Source organism: Tiliqua scincoides, chromosome 1 (genome assembly GCF_035046505.1).
Source record: "Tiliqua scincoides isolate rTilSci1 chromosome 1, rTilSci1.hap2, whole genome shotgun sequence".
Taxonomy (NCBI): Eukaryota; Metazoa; Chordata; class Lepidosauria; order Squamata; family Scincidae; genus Tiliqua; species Tiliqua scincoides.
The window spans coordinates 133,347,745-133,362,203 of record NC_089821.1 but is presented as its reverse complement, the minus strand read 5'-3'; the positions used below and the strand labels follow the sequence as shown (position 1 = coordinate 133,362,203).

The 14,459-nt window shown below is 43.9% G+C and overlaps 1 protein-coding gene across 2 annotated transcripts in view; it reads left to right on the top strand.

The window, feature by feature from the left end:
• Positions 1 to 14,459, top strand: part of ADARB1 (adenosine deaminase RNA specific B1) — an 82,797-nt gene that overhangs the window by 15,569 nt on the left and 52,769 nt on the right. Inside the window, exon 2 of one of the 2 annotated variants that reach the window (XM_066631575.1) lies at positions 2,330 to 2,468. The exons of the other annotated variant lie outside the window; for it this stretch is intronic. The gene's annotated coding sequence lies outside the window, so the exon portion shown is untranslated. The remainder of the gene's footprint in view (positions 1 to 2,329; positions 2,469 to 14,459) is intronic. 2 annotated transcript variants of the gene reach the window in all.

Genomic DNA, 14,459 nt, shown 5'->3' with positions numbered 1-14,459 from the left:
CTACCTGAACCTCTGCTGGATGTATGTAGGGCTATCAGATTCTACACAGAACATACTAAATCTTTTAGAAAGACTGATGATCTATTCATAGCCTACGAGGGCAGGACACTGGGGAGGAAAGTCTCTCCCGTGACACTGGCTAGGTGGTTGAGAACATGCATTTCTCTGGCCTATGAAGCCTTGGGACTGCAATCTCCTGAAGGAATCCTAGCCCATTTGTTGAGGGGGGCAGCCACTTCAGCCGCCTTCGATGGCATCGCCTCCTTGTCTGAGATCTGTAGAGCAGCCACTTGGTCATCACCTTATACTTTTCTGAAGCACTATAAAGTTAGCTCTCACGCCTCTGTGGACGCTGCCTTTGGACGTAAAGTCCTCCCAAAGGTACTTAAGGTTTAAGATGTTCTGTCTCGGATCCAGCCCAATTCAGGGATTACTGCTCAGGGAGATCCCATCTGTCAGGAATGCCTCCGTCTCCACCAGGGAAATCGGGAGTTTATGGCTTACCTTGGTAAGTCCAGTTCCTGGTGGAGACTTGGTAAGTCCAGTTCCTGGTGGGAGGGCATTGTGCCCTCCCTTTTTCTATTCTTGTTGGACTCGGCACCTTTCTGGTCCAGTCTGAGGTTTGAACACACAATGACGGGTCAGTCTTTGCTTCTTTGGGGTTCCACTGCACTCTCGTTTTCTACCCTGGGTATCTCTTATCCGTTTTTAGCTAAAGTTAACCTTTTTACGCGTTATGAAGTTGTTTTTTCTGAGGACTGTGGCTCAGCTATTGGTTCGGGTCCTGGTCCCTGTGCACAGGGAGCTCCAACCCTTTGGGTTTTGACCTGCCTACAGGATGCAACAAGGGACTCCCATCTGTCAGGAATGCCCCCTGTCTCCCCCAGGAACAGGACTTACCAAGGTAAGCCATTAACTCCTTATTTTAAGAACATAAAATGTATTGTGTATAATTTAGTGCATTAAATTGTATTTAGAATATTTATGGGGTTTAAAAAGCATGAAATGCCTTTGCTTGATTCAAGCAATTACAAATATAGTAAGTATTAGAGATGGAGTAGCAGAATACCTCAGGGTTTGCCCAGTAAAAAATAAGGAAAATATAAAAACTGAAAATAGAAATCAATGTTGTAAATAAAAATATTTTTATTTTAAGAACATGCTTTTGTTTTGGATGATGTCAATATGATCTAAAATGCAGAACTCGCTGCAGTTGTATTACTAGAGGCAAAGTGAGATGAGGTATGCACATTGCAAACAGCAATCCCGCCTTCAAACTGTTTCCATCTCTCTCTCTCTCTCAAAAAAATAAAAAAATTAAAGCCTATTTCAGCTTAGATTTAATGATATACCTTAACATTGTGATCTGTTAATATTAAGGGCTAAATCTATTTCTTCAGACACAGATCACTTAATTTTACAAGCTGCAGAACCAGCCTTTTCACTTTCACACAGTCAAAATAAAGTGCACATCTCTAAGACTGGACAATAGATTAGAGTACAGGTTGTGTCTTGTTATCCACTAAAAAGTGGATTTAAAAAGTGGATACCAAATCACTGGAAAAATGAAACCACTTCCAGGTTTCTTGCTCCTCCATTGCTCCTAATGGAATAATTTCAGTGGTGGGATTCAAACAAATTAACAACAGGTTCTATGTCCTAATGAGCAATGAACAACTGAGCTTCAATTGTCTGCTGCAAAGGAAGTTGAAAGACTATGGCTGCACTCCTATACTGTACAGTACACACTTTCCTTAGAGTAAGTCCCATTGAACATAATGGGACTTACTTCTGAGTAGACAGTCATAGGATTGCACTGTAACTTTAACCAAGTTACTGTAACTTTAACCCAATGTCTAAATCCAAATTGCAATTCTGTCCTCTATAGTCATACTTACAGGCCTCTGGCCACTAGTTTCCAAGGAGGATAAACATGCGGCTGAAATGCACACTTCAAATGGACACTTTTTCTTGAATTCTCAAGGCAGTTGTATAATGAAATCAGGAAGGCACCAAGAAGAGGAGGTGGGAACTGCCAGGGCTCCAGGTTACCAACCTCTGGAGACACCACAGCAGCATAGCACCTTCACATTTGCACAAACCAACTTGCTGCACTGGGCTTTGAGCTGGGCCACCTTCCTTCTCAGTGAGTGAGAGCTTGGTTTTACCAGAGCAGTCAATCCTCTCAAGGATCTGGTTCACTTTTAGTGGTGAACATCTGGTCAGCAAAAGAGTACTGAGTACATAGTCTGACACCTCATCATCAACGAAAAGCAACAACAGCACAGTAACATCTTTACATCTCCCCTTCTTTTTTGTTCTATTACAGCATTCCTCAGCATCTGCCTCTCACCCGCTGTACCATTTTGCATGGCCTACCTCTGGGAAGTACAACTGGAAGTAACTGGAATGAGTTTATCACCAGTTATTTCCATACTAAGAGGCCAGACATGATGCAACAAACCACGGTAAGAGGCTCAGGCTACAATCCTATCCACTTTTCCTGGTGGTAAGTCCCATTGACTATAATGGAACTTACTTCTGAGTAGACATGCATAGGATGGGAGGGCTTTTTTGAGTGCAAGAAAAGCAGAAATGAGCCTCCTACCACTGTTTGTTGCATCATACTGCTGGTCTTACTGCCAGGCAGTGGAGGTCTGGGGGGGGGGGTCCTGCCTTGAGTACCACTGGGCATCACCTCAAGTACCACTGGTGGTATGAGTATTACTGGTTGAGAAATGCTGCTCTATTGCTTTTACCACCCAGCCCCAAAAACAATTCCAGTGAACTCTAAAGTTTCCTCCTCCAACGTCCAACTCTGCAATCCAATGCACGTCTACTCAGAAGCCCAACAAGTTCAAGGGGAGTTGTTGACTTCCAGGGTTTGTGAGAGAATGGCAGCCTTGAAGGACTAATGAGCAAAAAGGTACTATGAGGGGACTGTTCTTCTAGGTTGCTTTCCGACAGGCAACAGCAGATACCCATCACTTTGGTCTACTCTAGTGGCGATTCTCCCACAGGTTTGAGGGCTGCTACTGACCAGGGAGTACAAAGCAGGGGCCTGCAGTGGGTGGGGAGGCAGGTGAGGCAGAACCACCCCACCACAGTCCTTGGAAAGTGTTGCAGCTGTGTAGGTGCCCAAGCACCCACAACCCAGCCTCAAAATGAAAATTAACAGCACATGTAACAAGCCTTGCAGGTTTTGAGGTTCACCCTGATCACAAGTTCTTCCCAGTGCTTCTCCAGTTCTTCTTCATTAGGTGATAAGACCTAAACCCAATTTGCAAACTTGTTCAAAAAAATCTTCAATTTCTAGTCAGCCTGCCATTTCACTTGCAGGGGGCGGGGGAGAATAACCTAAAGGAACTTTTCTGCTAGAGAAGGAGCAATGCTAGCTGTACCATCCTCAGCACACTTACCTGGGAATAGCAGCCCAATCCTATGCAAGCCTACACAGGAGTAAATCACACATAGTCAGTTGGGCTTGCTTCCAGGTGTGAGTAGGATTGTAGCCTAAGGGCTATCCAACTTTCCAGAGCCAATGCAGCCACATTGCAGTCCCGAGGTAAGGGAACAAACATTCCCTTGTCACAAGGAGACCTCCAGGACTTGGTGCTGGAAAGTTACAGTTAAGAGGACTTAGGACCCAATCCTATCCAATTTTCCAGTGCCAGTGCAGCTGTACCAATAGTGCATGCACTGCATCCTGTGGTGGGGGGCAGGGAACATTTGTTCCCTTACCTCAGGGCTGCATTGTGACTGCACAGGTGCTAGAAGAAAGCCTCACTGAGCACAGTAGGACTTACTTCTGAGTAGACATGCATAGGATTGTGCCCTAAGGCTGCAATCCTACTTCCACTTTCCTGGGAATAAGCCCCATTGGCTATAATGAGATTTACTTCTGAGTACATATGCATAGGATTCTGCTCAAAGGCTGCAATCCTATCCACACTTTCCTGGGAGTAAGACCCATTGAACACAATAGGACTTACTTCTGAGAAGATCTGCATAGGATTGTACCCTTAATGAAGTAATGTTTTGTGCCACATTCCTGCCTTTTTTTAACCTGAGGAATTTCAGCTGTGGGAGCTTCACTGTGTGTCTGATAGTGTATTATACAATAGTTGTGTAACAATGTATTGCAGTGAAAAGATCCCAGGCACAAAACTGCATTCCCAAACCCTAAGGATGAAAACCAACCCCATGGTGCAGTCCTGTGCTTGTGGGAAGTAAGGGCACAATCCCTATGCCTATGTCTACTCAGAAGTAGGTCCCATTATAGTCAACAGAGCTTACTGCAGCATGAGAGCCCAAGCCTATGCATGTCTACTCATTATAGAGTCTCATTATAGCCAAAGGGGCTTACTTGCAGGAAAGTGTGGCTAGGAGTGCAGCCTTTGAGCACAATCCTATGCATGTCTATGCAGGAGTAAGTCATTATAGCCAAAGGAGCTTACTCGCAGGAGAGTGTGGCTAGGAGTGCAGCCTTTGAGCACAATCTTATGCATGTCTACTCAGGAGTAAGTCATTATAGCCAAAGGGGCTTACTCCCAGGAAAGTGTGGATAGGATCGAAGCCTCAGTAACGAGGATGAGATGCTTCCTTCTTCGCCTTCTGATTGTCTACTCAGAGGTAAGTCCCACTGAATTCAATGGGGTTTACTCCCAGGAAAGTGTGGCAAACTCAGATGAGGATGAGATGCTTCCTTCCTTCATCTCCTGATTGACAGTGGCTGCAATCCTAACCACACTTTCCTGAGAGTAAGCCCATTGAACAAAATAGGAGTAACTTCTGAGTAGACCTGGTTAGGATTGTGCTCAGTGCCTACCCAGAGGTAAGTTCCATTGTGTGTCCATGGATGTGCGGCAGGGGGCTCGCTCTCGGGGGCGGCGGGGGCTCTTTGGGCGGGAGCTGCTCCAGCACCCTCCTCTTCCTCCAGCCTGTGCCCCTGACCCACCGGGAGAGCTGAGCCCAAGGAGCCTCCAGGCACAGGAGCAGTCTACTCGCCAGTCAGCCAGCTCGGCCGGGGAGGGGAGGCGAGCAGCTGGGCTGCTTCTCTCGCCCTCATCAGCAGGTTGCATCTGTGGGCGTGCCAGCCGTTCATGCCCTTTCGCAGGAGCTGCGAAAGTGAGCTCGCAAGGGCTGATGAACAGCAGCCGCGTCGCGGGAGACTCCAGTTGGCTGCATCCGGCTCGCCCCTTCAGCCCCAGCAGCCTTGGCACCCTCTGGGATCGACCCCCTTTCCCCTGGGACGGGTTGGCCCCGCACGGCTGCTGCCCCCAGGAGGGTTAGCCCTGACATTTCAAGGCGTGAGCTCCCTGGCCAACAAACGGTTCTTAGAACCAACAGCTGGATTAGGTAGGGGTTCTATAGAATAGGTGAGAACCGGCTGAATCCCACCACTGAATAATTTCATTCCAGTAGATTCCATTATTCACCCCATCCTAGTGGCTGAATGCAGTATTGCCTCTATACCAATGCATTCTGGAGCAAGAATTGGAGGTGCTAGAAATGTTGAAGTGGGTCTTAAAAGCTGTCTTTAAATCTGAAAAATTTGCAACCGGTGCAGTTTAACAGCATGAAGGTAGGAAATTGAATTTTGGTGCTTTTTTCCTTGTTGCTGGGGTGCACATTTAAATGCCATGTATCAGTGGTGAGTCAAATCAGTGGATACCAAATCAATGGATACTGTGCCACCACCTATAGTACAGAGAATCCCCCTCCAAACAAGGGAGGGAAAGAGTGCTTCAATTATCACCATTTTATTATAAAAGAATAAAAATTAAAGTATTATACACAAAAATAACCTTTTCACCCCCCCATTAGTAAAGAATCATTGCTGTGCCATAACCAATTATTTCCATCCTTTTTCATCTCATGGCACATTGACAAGGCGCTAAAGTTTTGACAATTGACTAGGCATGTTGCGCTGCTGGTGGGAATCTCGTATCGCCCAATAGCCCTATTAATAAATGACCCCCCAAACTCCTGCGGCACACCTGCAGACCATTCGTGGCACACCAGTGTGCCACAGCAGACTGTTTGAAAATTGCTGCCCTAACCAGTGTGTAGTATGTTCCACAGTAGCATAGTTGGGGTGTTAAGAAAGGAAGTATTAATGGCACTGCAACATGTCATGTAAGTTGCTTCTCCAACTCATCATCCAAGCCATTCCGTGCAGTGATGGCAACACGCAGGTGCTTGCTGAACCAGATGTGTGTGTTGCTATCATTGCCTGGAATGGCTACGGTAGTGAGTGGGAGGGGCCACTTTCATGGTGCATTGTGGAGCTTGCAGTATTTACTGGCTCCCCTACCTATGTTATTGATGTTCCTAGCCTATAATGGTGAATCATTGGTGTTGCTAGGGGGATGCGGGCCGCACCGGGTGACATGCATGGGGGGTGACGTGTACTGGTGGGGGTCATGCAGTAAAATCAGGATTTTTAGCAATAATACCATCACACTATATACGGTTGGATGTGAAATTTACAGCAGAATGCAGTGAAAAAAACTTGTGAAATATCTCCATTCTATCAAACGTTATAGCTGCGAAGGGCTTCCCGCATGCCAAGGGGCTGCTGCAAGGACTGGTAAGTACATGCCAGTCCCTGTACTCCCCTTAGTGACACAATCCTGGGGATCATATCGTTGCCTTCCCCCCACTCCTTAATGGGATAGAGTCCAGGGCCCTCAGGCTGGGGCATGGCGACACTCTAGTTTGAGAACCACTGCCTTAGCCCATCGGGAAGGGCGGGCTGAGAAGAATCCAACAACACCAGAATGGTCCCAATCCGATGAATGCAGCTCCCAGAAAACACCCAAGAAGGAAGTCCCCCTCTCCAAGCTGACAAATGTATTGAGCCCAATGGAAAGCAAGACTAAGCATTTACTCATGAGTAAGCAAATGTGCCTCATCCCTGGTCAGGCCAGGCAAAGGGGAATGTGAGCCCACCAGAATGGTCCTGATCTGATGGAACTAGAGCTCAACAAATGCCCCAGAAAGCAGGTTTCTCCACCTCCCTCCAACTAAAAAGGATAAAAACAGAAGCTTCAACTGAATTTTTTTATTTTTTCAACTTTCAAAGCCAGGTGGATCCTGACAGTGATATGGTTTAAACATGAGCACTTAAATTGAACTGGGCACTGTGTAGGGCTGAAAATCTTACTGATTGGGGGGTGGGTATTGCAGGCAGGTTACCGAAAAAATTCACTTGGTGAAACAGTGCTGGCTTCTCCTTATTTAATTATTTGTTTTACTTTATGCACAATTATTTATTTTAATTTGTTTGATAATGTCACTTCTGGCTATGATATCACTTCAGTGGGTCCTGGACAGATTGTCATTCTAAAAAGTGGGTCCCAGTGCTAAAAGTTTGGGAACCACTGCAATAAGGTGTTAATAAGGTGACACCCGGGGTGGTGGTGGTGGTGGTGACACCACTAGTGACCAAAATCATTAAAATCACAGTTTGTAGCATGGGAGGTGGTCCATCATGGGGGTGATGCACTGGCCTCCCGCACAGGTTGACGCAAACCCTAGTGATGCCACCATGGTGAATATGTGTTGTGAAGCAGTATTTGGTGCATCAGAAGAAATGAAGGCAACTTTTAGGGAAGGAGTTCCAGAAATCCCTACTCTTTCACTTTAGTCCCTAAAGCTGGTAAGGGAAAGCTGGTGGGAGCAGAGTGGCATTTGGTTTGGGGCTGTTCATCCCTGTATGGGATGAGGGTGAAGATGTTCTAGAACAGCTAGGCAAGGAGAGAGTAGAAGTACAAGAAAAGGAGATTTAGGAATGGAAGCATGGTGGGACCCAACAATCAGTCCAGCAAAATGAGAGGCTGCAGGGGTAAAGATGGAAACAAGCAATCCTTCTCGGTGGACCCAGTATAAACTGTATTTGCATAAAACATCTGAAGTCTCTGAGCTAAGATGAAACTGGAATGTTTGGTGGTTAAGGAAAAACATTGATGTAGATGGTGTAACAGAAATCTGGTGGAATGCACAGAACCAGTGGGATACCACAATCCTGGGGTACAACCTCTGTAGGTGGCATGCTGCAGGGGTAGGCCTCTATATCAAAGAAGGGGTTAAATCTTGCAGAGTAGAAATTGAAGGGGGGGGGGTTCCAACTCTTCCATAGAATCACTGTGGGTTAAATTACCAGGACTGAGAGATGTAATAGGACAGGCATGTTGTTCCCTGGATCAAAAATCTGAAGGGAACCTTAAGATGAGGAAATAAATGCATTTCATGAGACACCCTCTTGTGATAAGGTGTAATTATTCTTACATTGACTAGGTGAATTCATTGGTCATGTAAGAGAGATGGGTTTTTTGATACACAAAATGACTGATTGTACTAGGATTTTAAAAAGAGAGAATTTTTTAAAAAGATATTTTTAAGAAAATGTTTCTTTACCCAGTGTATAATTTGTGGAATTCTTTGTCACAGAATGTTGTAAAGGCACCTGGCCTAGTTGCTTTTAAAAAGGGGCTGAACAGATTTATGGAGGAAATGTCCATCACATGTTACAAGCCATGATGGCAAAATGCCACCTTCATATTTTGGAGGTAGCCCATCTCTGAATGCTAGTCTAGTTGCCAGGTATTACCATACGAAAGAAGTTGCTGGCTAGCAAGCATTAATTTTCTTCCATTAAATTATATCCTTCCCTTTCTTATCTACAAGCGAAGCTCAAAGGCAGCTCACAGATCATTAAACGTTCAATAAAATAACAAAATCAAATACAGCAAATCATATTAAAATAGCAAAAGAAGCTAATAAAAACAAAAAAGCAGTCACTGGTACTGTGGAGCCAGGAAAACAATTCATTAATATAACAATGAAAGCCTAGGCCAAATCAAAAATGTTTTGACCCCCCCTTCTGAAATTCCAACATGGAATGGGCAGATTTAACGTCTGCTAGAAGGAAACTCCAAAGGCTATTGGAAGTAGATTCCTGATTCCACAAACCCATCTGTGGTCTGAAGGTAAAACTCTTCGAGCCCAGGAATGAAGCCAAAAGTAAGTCTGGGGAATTACATTAAAATATCTTACAGATAGCATGAGGCCTTATTTTAACTAACTGTTAAGTGTGTTCTGGATGAAATGTTTAACAATTTCTATTCTTTTCATTGAATTGAATGGGACAGAACACTGTAGGTATCTTCCTTGCTCTCAGAGAAAAAATTGTAACATCTGAGATGTTTCTCAGTGGTAAATAAAAACAAATGGTCCTATTTGATTTGTTTTCAGTATTTTTGTTAAATAAAATGGCTGATAGTATTTTAGAGATAATTTTAGAAAATTTGTTCTCCCAGTGCAGCAACTATTCTAAATTTCTGTAAAATTTGTGGGAACAGCAGCACCATCTTGTGGTCAAAATCAAGATACTGTATACTCCACTGCAGTGGTTCCCAAACTGTGGGTCAGGACCCACTGATGGGTCACGACGTCATTTTTGGTGGGTCACTACAGGGTGATGGAAAGTTAAGGCAGATAACTGTCTTAAGCCTACTGAAAAATCACATATTGTAGCTGCTAATTACTTTGTAAAGCTCAGCTCCTGCAGTTTGCAAGATAGTTTTTAACTGCCCTGCAAGGAGCTAAGCTCCTGCCGTTTGCAAGCATGTGTAAATGTGTATAGAGAGATGACGTTTGAGGGTTTTTTCCTGGTTATCATTACTTATAAATAAATAAATAATTTCTAGAACTCCTTTTTAAAAAGTCTGGTAAACCGAAGTGGGTCCCAACAGAGTGTTTTAAAAAGTGGATCCTGGTGCTAAAAAGTTTGGGAACCACTGTTCCACTGGAAACAAAACTGTTATTATACATTTTTTCTTTTTAGGGGAAGGAAAGGAATTTTTAAAGAACATGTTCTCTTCTTTTTTTTCTTTTTTTAAGAATACCTAACAGGATTAGGCATGCAGTAATAGTAAGTAAGGAATTATTTATGTAAGAGAATAAACCTGGCTCCTTCTTAGAAATATGGGTTGTATGTTAATAGAAAAGTTCACAGTCTGGATTTCACAGACTGGAGTTCACAGTCTGTTTGAACAGACCTCATCTTGAGTTTTGTTTTATTTGCTAAGCATAAACATGCATATTGGATATTGTTGTAGTGCTTGACTGAGAGATTAGAAGTGTATAAAGGCATGAGATTTGAATTCTCTACCCCAGTGTTTCTCAGCCAGTGGCATGAGTACCACCAGTGATACTTGAGATGGTGTCAGTGGTACTTACAGGACCCCTGGACATGTGCTGCACAACAGCAAGACCAGGAGAGCAACACAACAGACAGTGGTAGGAGGCTTGGCTCAGTGGGCAGAGCTCCAAAGCATGCTTTTCTGCTCTCAGAAAAGCCCTCCCTGAGCCTCTTGCTGGTATTTGTTGTGTCGCATCTGCCTCCCAACCCAGAATTAACTGTGGTGATAATGTCATTGTCAGTTACTTCCGGTGGTGTGGAGTGGTGGAGGACAAAGGTTGAGAAACACTGCTCTACCCCTTTCATTTCTCTGTTCCTTTACAGGAGGGTGTATCCTTCAAGCCTAATTTGCTTCCCTAATTTGCTACTATCCATCAGTATAGACTGAGGTGGCCAACCTTTGAACTTTAAGGTTCTTGGATGTTTAACAATTGCGTTGAGGAGGGAATTTCATCTGTGAGATGTCAAGCTGCATGTGCTGAATTCCCTCTTCTAACCAATTGTTAAAGGTCCAGGAGCCTTAAATTTGAAAGGTCAGCTAACCCTGGGTCAGACAAACCTATGGTCTTGACTCTTCATATGACTTTTTATGTTTAAATTGTAAAACTGCTTCATTGGATTCAAGATCCAGTTAGTGGTAGAGAAGGAAGTAGGGGTGATAGATCCAATGGGTGGTGGAGAGGGGTGGTAGATCCAGTGGGTGGTAGAGAGGGAAAATACGCACCACATAATTCATTTCATCAAGCACCATTTCCTCTGCTTTTGAGGGTGTGCTATGGTGCATGTATAACCTGCAGATGATCCTGGATTGGTGTGGAGGGGGAGTATTTTTATCCTCTCCTATTTTTCCTCTCTTGAATTGTACCTGTACAGTAGCTGTATTATGAACAACCTTGATTCCCACTGATTTGCATGTAGAGGTTGCACTTAAAAAATTTAAAAGTTCACTTTAATTTTTTACACAACATAAGACCTGAGTTAGTAAGTCATGAACTAATTCTGTTTTGGGGGCAAAGGGTTGGATTGGGGGTATGTGGAACAAATAGAACCTCCTGTCTAATCAGAGTTACATAAAATCATATTAGATTTCTCCATTGGTTTCGGTGGGCAGCTCTCACAGGGCTGAAGCAGAGTGCAGGAGGGCTTATTGAAACTGAAATGTCAGCTGTATGTCACACTGTTATTTTTCTGTCTCTGTGCCAGGCAAGCATGCTGTTTTTGTAACATTTTTGGGGGAGCCCAACTAAACAAAATTGTTGGCCATGACCCTCCTAAGAGGAGAACAAAGCACTGTGAGAAGGTTACAACTTGACTATTTTGGTAGCCGTTCCAATGACATCAACACTTCCCTTGGACTTGAAGGGAGGTAGGTGACTAGGCCAGGGAGGGACCTCCCTAGGTGGAAATGAGACACCCGAATTGAGTTTGCTGAAAATGAAACACCCAGTGCTTGTAACCAAACAACCAAATTGGGTTTGTTTCCATGACTGGACATTCTTATGGTGTCCATCATCTTCAAAGGATTGTAGAAACATCCAGGCTATCTTCTTCCCCATTGTTCCAAAGACCTCAATTTTGAACCCCAAGCTGTTATGATGTAGAAGCTAAAGGCTAGCATTTCACAGTCTTGATACATCATTACATCTGTGGCTATATAGAAATGCAGATCGGGTTAGGATCAGGTTTGAAGCACTCTAAGTACAGTGAATTCTCAATTTAACAGTCTAATGCAGTGATTTTCAACCTTTTTCATCTCACAGCACACTGACAGGGTACTAAAATAATCAAGCACACCATCAGATTTTTGATAATTGACAAGGCACACCATGCTGCCAGTGTGCAGCTCACATCCACCACTGGACCTACTAAGAAATGAACTTCCTGCAAATTTCTGTGACACATCTGTGGCCCACTCGTGGCACACCAATGTGCCACAGCACAGTGGTTGAAAATGGCTGGTCTAATGGGTGGAAGAGGTGTCCCAAAAGTCTGTCAAATGCCAAAGGTCTGTCAAATCTGAATGCCCTCTCTCTGTCAAAGAGCAGAATGCACACATGTATGCTCAAAACATAGATGACTAGTTTCTAATGAAACAGCCAATGTCAATTATTTCCAAAGTCTGTTCAATCAAGGTCCATTAAATTGAGGGTTCACTGTACTCCTATTTCCTGTGTAATTCAGCTCTAAGCCATTGACAAGAAGTTGAAAGCTGATGCTGCATTTGGGCAAGCTGTGCTGCTAAGTATTTTCTTGTGATTGACCTGTGACACCCTTCAAGGTAAGGGGCTGCATGGTCTGCACAGAGACCATGAAGAAAAGTTGCTTAATTGTCTTCTGTACAGACACATAATCGATCTGCAGGTCTAGTTTTCAATTCCTGGCACTGGTTCCTCCTGCTAGACTTCTCTTTATGCAGAGAATTGAACTCAAGCAATGTACCTCAAAGGAATGGAGGAACTGAGTGTTCTTTATGTATTTGAGGCATGCAGTTGTGCATGACATCTACCCCGAAGGGCAAAACACTTGGCAAAGGTCTGGAAGCTTCTGAGATTGACTCTGCGCATGCACAGAATTCCATTATGAGTGTCTGCACAGACGATCACTTGAAGAACCAAAGTTAGAAGTAACCAGCCTCTCCTCAGGCAGATCAGTTTCATGCTACTGTTTTTTTTCTGTTTATGAGCTGATTGGCCTGTGTAATTCTCCTTATAATTTAGACAAATGCATAGGTCAAACACCTGCATTTTGGTATTTCCTTTGCCCTTTCTTATTTGGACTAAATTTGTTGTGCCTTTCTTGAAATGTTGTGTTATTATCATGGGTTATCCTTAGATGAAATGTAGAGGTGTGGGGTTACAAATACCAGTCCCTCCAATCTTGTCCTGTCATGCATGCTTTTTCCTTGTGCTTTTTTTTTAAACAGACCCCTTCTGCCTTTATCTGATCTTTGTTCTTAGTATTGATCCTTTTGCCATTGCAGGACAAGTAAAATTAGAGCTCCTGGCAGAACAAGATTAAATTGATTAAATTGACAGTGTGCTTGTTAGTTAGCTGTGCACATTGCATGAAACAATTTTTTTTAAAGAAAATTAATTTCATGGGGAGGAATACTAATTATCTGACTAAATGAGGGTGGTCAGTAATGGAGAGTTCAAGGCAGTAGTGGAGGGGCTAATAATTAAGCTTTGCATGTCTTAGAGCAAGATTAAATTTCTCAGAGGAGTGAGATTAAAGTGCCCCACTGTGCACATGCATAGGTGTGCACATTGCTCAGAGCTAATAAAAAAGGAAATACAATTAAAAAAAATTCTCCCGAGGTTTGGTTATTATTTACATCATTACTGATAAATTGAATGACAGATATGGCGAGAAATAGGAACAAGCTAGTTTTATATTTTGTTGTGAAGAAGTATATAATGCAGCATTTCTCAACTAGTGGTATTTGAGGTGGTGTCCTGTGGGATCCCCACATCCCCGCTGCCTGGCAGCGAGGCCAGCAGTGCAACACGACAAGCAATGGTAGGAGGTTCAGCTAGGCAGACAGAGCATGAAAAAGCCCTCCTGTCCTCTCTGAGCCTCTTAACTGGTGTTTGTTGCGTCAGGTCTGGTCTCACTGTCCAGAAGTAATTGGCAATGACATCATCGCCAGTTACTTCCAGTGGTACTTCCAATATTTGGATCATGCAAAGTGATACAGTGGGGGATGAATGTGAAGCGCTGATATAATATTTTAAGTAAATTCCAACTCTTGCTATGGTGAATATGCATGCTTTGTTAATGGAAGGGTGTGTGTGAACAAATAAAACATGTGAAATGGAATGCTCCTCCCTTTTGGTTTGCAAATACAGGTGTAGCCTATTTATCCACAGATTTTTTAATCTTTGGATTTGAATGGGGTGGGGGAACTGAAAGTCACACACACCTTTGCCTCCTTTGCCCTGTGCTGGCCTCTGCTGCATTTCCAGGCAGCCCAAAACACTGCAAAAAGGCTCCACCTGGACCCGGCAGGGAAATAGCCCTGGAGCCATGGAAGAGGTTCCCCTTGTGAAGGAACAGTAACACTCTTGGAGCCCCTGAGCTAGCAAAGAGGCTGAAGAGGGGAAGGGGGGCGGAAAACCTCTGTAGCCAGAGCACTTGCAGCAAGGTGGAGCTCTCTCTCTTACTCACTCACTCCTCACACACACGCAGGGGCAGGTGCAGGTGCAGTAGCAACAGAGGGGATTGCATTAAAAAAACCCAGGGAGTATTTGCT